The sequence below is a fragment of the Mytilus californianus genome, unplaced genomic scaffold (assembly GCF_021869535.1).
Source record: "Mytilus californianus isolate M0D057914Y unplaced genomic scaffold, xbMytCali1.0.p SCAF_14, whole genome shotgun sequence".
Classification (NCBI taxonomy): Eukaryota; Metazoa; Mollusca; class Bivalvia; order Mytilida; family Mytilidae; genus Mytilus; species Mytilus californianus.
The window spans coordinates 36,974,341-36,980,358 of record NW_026262626.1 but is presented as its reverse complement, the minus strand read 5'-3'; positions in this window follow the sequence as shown (position 1 = coordinate 36,980,358).

The following is a 6,018-nucleotide window of genomic DNA, read 5'->3' as shown; positions in this document are numbered from 1 at the left end:
TGTGTTACCTACCCATGAAACTCATATAAGTTTTCCTCACACATGAATATCAGTATTTTAATCCAAGAAGAACAGTATGCGCAAACTAGCATCAGAAATACAGTTTTAATGTAAAATGCACTAATTTCGTCACAATTCAGTCAGTCAGACATTTTTTTTTATATGCATGCATATTGTACGGATGGTAAAAGCTAAAAATAGCACAAATTCAGGTTTAAGGCTCTAATGTAGCAATATGTGACTTTTTGCCCAAAAAATGTTGAAATATGTCTACCTGCATTTCAAATGATCAGTTAGGAAAACAAAATCAATTGTTTTCTGATTTGTTTTTGGTTTCACCGCTTTTCGCTTTAAAGAGACATAAAATTTATCAGAGGTCATTTGTTTTGCTTTATTCTTAATCCTTTGTCAATTTGTAGAACAAAAACAAATCATATCTTAGCATATTGCAACTTATATAGCAAAATTCACAGCTCAATTTAAACCGACTGCTTTGTATGACTTTAATAGAAAAAACTTTAATTTCTGATTACAGGAACATAAACTTTCAATATCAAGATCAATTTTGGTTGATTTTTTCTTGTTTGCCCTACTGCTTTAAAGACTCTTTACAACTTTTACCATGAGTTTAGATAAAAATCAGAGGTAATGAAGTGTTAAGGAATATTCCCCCTTTTTTTATAAGTTATCAGAAGTGGGACATTCATTGATCAATAATACAGTTCTGGTCATGAAACATTTTTCATTTACTACGAGTCAATAATATCTAAGTTAGACAACTTTTATTTGAGAGAATTGATGGAAAAAGAGTGAATTTATGCAGTTTTAACATTAGGCTATACTTTCTTCCAAATACATGGAATAACGCAATAAGATAACAAGTAAAAATCAGATAATTTCATGAAATATTCATAATGACAATTTGTTTTTGGTACAATGTAGTTAATAACCTATATTGGACTTGTTTGCCCCCAAAATGTTGAAATTTGGCTACCTGCATTTCAAATGATCAGTTAAGAAAAAAAAAATCAATTGTTTTCTGATTTTTTGGTTTCATCTATTCAACCAAACTTTGCAATTTTCACATCTTTCTAAATTTTTTACCTTAAGTTTAACTTCATAGAAACCAGGTATATCCTGAATCATACATGTATCACCTTTCTACATGCCAATATAAAGTCTTGTAACGAAGAACTACCGTTCGGAAGCCAAGTACTACTAAAATAACCCCTGGTTATCTGGAAATCTTAAATTAATATACTATTGAGCGCATTAATCCTCAATTTTTAATGCAAACTCATGGACAAGTAAATTGTAGCTCAAATGGTCTAAATATATTTCTCTTTCACCAAAAGTTTCATTTCTGCAAATTTGATGGTTAGTTTAAGTAAAAATGACATCAAAATCACTATTTTTTGTCAGGGAAAGGCTACTTTTACATAGTTCTAAATTGGAGTGGGTGAATTGGTGGTCTGACACCTGATTATGAAGATACAAATAAATATATCAAAGAAACGGGGGAATAAAACAATAAGAGACAAAAGTAAACAGTAGTATATGGTCCCTTACTATAGACGGAGTTTTACTTCGTACGGCGCTGTTAAACATGTTTTATAGCATTTAACCATCGTCCTAGACAAAAATGCAACATTTTAACAAAAGAAAACTATTTGAAAAAATAACAGCAGCGGTATAAATAAATGTTTCGTCGATGAAGATCCAGGCAAAAATATTTGAAAAATACAAAACACATGGCGTTGATACATTTTAGTTAAGATTTTGCGGAAAATGTCAGAACTTAGTTGCGTAGTCATTTAAAAACGTTTCAAAGGAGAAAAGGTTATTTATATATTATAACAATACATAATAGATGATAGACATTAATCAAACAATATCATGTTCATTTACCTATAACTAAATCATTTATATTTTGAAAGCACACCATTTGTACTTTATTTCTCATTCCGGAAGTCGCATACTTTTCTATTCGTCAAGATGTTAGCATTGTTTTTCGGTCTTCAGCATTATAAGGTGATGCATGCAAACGAACAAAGACAGTTTAAAAAATAGATTATCAATCACTGTTAAAACGCACTATGAAATAATATGACCACCTTTCATTAAATAGTGCTGTTTGTCCCGAAAACTAAGTGAACATGACAAATATGATTTATAAATTCCATTTAATTGATAAATTCAACAACACTTACCGTTATCTTGATGATATGTTTTCGTAAAATAATCAAGAATTCTCTTAATATACTGCCGAAATATACCCAAAGGAAATAACCTTAAATAAATCAAATATTAACAGCAATAAGTGCCATTTATTAGATTTAGACATTTCAGTTTTACACCAGAAACTCTGAAAAAAAAATTACGACAAACGGGATGATTTTTCTTTCTCTATTCTTAATTTTCCTTTTCTGGACGGTGATGTTCCTTTGGCACCGTCTTACGGTGTTTATTATTGTATTAATGTATGGCCTTTTCCATATTGGCCCTGTAACATGCCCGAGGTATTAATAATGGCCAAGGATTGTTGTAATGGCTTGAGGCAACGCCGAGGGCCATTGCAGCCTTCCGAGGACATTATTGAAATACCAAGGGCATGTTACAGGGCCAATATGGAAAAGGCCATATATTGATATTTTTATTAACCAACTTCATTAAAGAAAATAGTTAGGACAATACAGACACAGGCAGTTCATAACACTTTTATTAAATGAATAAAAAATATCAGGATACTGGAAATTTTACTTGAACTTCTCCTCCCACGCTGCTTTTAATGTCAAAACTGACGAGATTTTTGATTTTCAATCCAAGTGCAACATGAATGCTAATTCTATTCATGAATGTATTTAGCAGAAATAAAGTACTTGGGAAGAATATATCAAACATTCTGACATTCTCATTCGTAACGTCTGCATTTGTCGACTTTGTTTTTATTATGGAAGGAAATGACGTAGGGATGATAAACTGAAACAGAGCTCGAAAAGGTTGTGGAATATTTCCGATTCATAATGCATTTTAATACGACTGTTATAACACATATAAAATAAGTGCATATTGATTTTCAACTCTCAGAAACTTTATAAACGTATATCACTTATTTTAAGAAATATAGACCATTTTGATTTAATCCATAATGGCCCTGTATTGATGCCCCGTTTTTAATTCGTAATGCATGGCTAGGATTTCGTAATGCATGGCTGTGACTTCGTAATGACCGGCTGAAGGAATGTCCCGGTTCATATTGACCAGGTGTGGAAATTTTCTGTTCATAAAGCATGGGCATTTCTATACATATTGTAGTAAGTTGGTTAATAAATATCCCTACTCGTTCGCTATGCCCGTGTCTGTAATGACGTTTTGGCTTTCAATGTATTACTAAATGTAATCTATGTATTACTGGTAAATTAAGTCAGGGAGTTCGTTACCACAAATTACTCAAAACTTTTACTTAATTCTTCCATAAATGCAAAGATTTGGTTTGCAGGTTTGGCTGTACCTGTAAAAAAAAACTAGTTTCAGACGGAATAGCACATCCTAAATTTTACGGTGATGTTGTTTACCGAGCACGGAAATTTATATAAGACCCGCTGTTATCAGTAAATTAAAACCACACAAAAATATTTTTTACACATACGCACTTTCACGCGGTACTACAATCTGTCGATACCTATATTTTGGCATTAACAAGGTCATGTTTTTCTCTGACTGTTAATGACGTCTTTACACTAAATCCATTGGATCAAACGATTATACTATTTCGATTTAGTTAAAATTGCCTACTAGCATTGGAGATTTACTTTATGTCGAGTATCGAGATGCGAGTTATAAAGTCGAGTTGCGAGTGACAAAGGTCGAGTTGCTAGTTATAAAAGTCGAGTTGCGAGTTACAAAAGAAGAGTTGCGAGTTATAAAGTCGAGTAACGAGTTACTATAATCGAGTTTCGAGTAATAAAATTCGAGTTGCGAATTAAGAAAGTTGAGTTGCGCGTTACAAAAGAGATGAATCTGCTGATCTTCTTTTAGAATAACGAAATGAGCAAATTTCAACGTCAAAGACTACCCCCCTTTTTAAGTAGCAAAAGTACATACAAAGTTTTGAAAATAATGAGGTTCGAAGTGATCTAATGAATCATTGCATTTGAAATCTACATTAAAGATCAGCTCCAAATGAAGAATAATTAAAAAATTATAAGTATGGTGATATTCTAGAGTTTCTAAATTGTATCAGCCTTTTTAACTCATAGAACTAATTGTAGAATTGTAAATCTGACAACAAGTTTAGATTTAGTCATACCACAGTGATTTATTATATGCTACAAAGGGGACCAAAATGCCAACACCATGTATCGACTCAAGATAAAAGAGGTTTTGTGTACAAATGGTAACTCTCATTTCTGAATCTTTTTAATTTTCAGTCTTTAAGTTACAGAAAAAGAAGATAACCAGTATTAAAATTTATTCTGGTATAATGCAGATTTGATTTTTTAATCACAAACATATTAAGATATTTTCATAAAGTGAACCTTTCATACCTTTTTTATGCCAAGTTTGGTTAAGATCGATATGTATCATGTGTATAAAAAAATAAGGAGATGTGGTATGATTGCCGATGAGACAACTATCCACCAAAGTTCAAATGAAGTGGACGTAAGCAATTATATGTAACCGTACGGCCGTGAACAATGAGAAAAACCCATACCGTATAGTCGGCTATAAATGGTCCCGACATGAAAAATACGAAACAATTCAATTGAGAAAACAAACGGCCTAATTTATAGCAAAAAAATTTACGAAAAGCAAATATGAAGGACACTGAACTACAGGCTCCTCACTTGGGACAGGCACATAAAAATGTGTGTGTGCGCTCAATCCTCCACCTAACCTGGGACAGTGGTGAATTGGTTACCTTTTAGAACAAGTTTATTTAAAGGATTGATAAGTTTACTCGGATCGTATATAAATTTCCGGGCTCGGTAAACAACATCGCCGTAAATCTAATATGTGCTATTCCCACTGTGTATCATCGCCACCGGAAATTGGGTACCAACGAAGCGGAGAAAAAGGAGAAAAAATATTATAGGTAAGAATTCTTTTAATTTAAACCATTTCTATCGTTTTGATAAGATTACCGCTTATGAAACGATTTTCTGATATATAGTGCTTTCATTTTTTATATCAACAAGTAGCAAACAAAGACAAGATTTTGTGTTATACTCCAAAACGGTGCACTTGGTACCAGCAAATTTCGAAGTCGATCGACCTCCGACGTCCCGCTGGCCTGATATTCAACTGTTTTTCCTTTTCTTTCATGACAGATTTTTAGATTATGGTAGTGTGACTTCATATTTACTGAAATTCGCGTACAAAAAAGATGTTTTCTAGAGAATATGAACCTTAACAGCTATTGCTTACTGTACGGCGAATTGCAATATACTGTCATGTAAAGATGACATTGATAACTATATAAGTAATAACTAGAGTGATATGGTATACATATCAATGCATTACCAGCTTACAATTATACGAAATATACTACGAGGCAAAAAATATTCTTAAATATATGCCGTTAACTTCATTCAGATGTCATTATCGCGTACCGGCCTTATTAGACGTTGTGTTTTGAAAGAAAATAATTGTTTCTTTAACATGTTAATTCTAAATTTATTCATATAAAAATGAGAATGGAAATGGGGAATGTGTCAAAGAGACAACAACCCGACCATAGAGCAGACAACAGCCGAAGGCCACCAATGGGTCTTCAATTCAGCGAGAAACTCCCGCACCCGGAGGCGTCCTTAAGCTGGCCCCTAAACAAATATGTATACTAGTTCAGTGATAATGGACGTCATACTAAACTCCAAATTATACACAAGAAACTAAAATTAAAAATGATACAAGACTAACAAAGGCCAGAGGCTCCTGACTTGGGACAGGCGCAAAAATGCGGCGGGGTTAAACATGTTTTTTGAGATCTCAACCCTCCCCCTATACCTCTAGCCAATG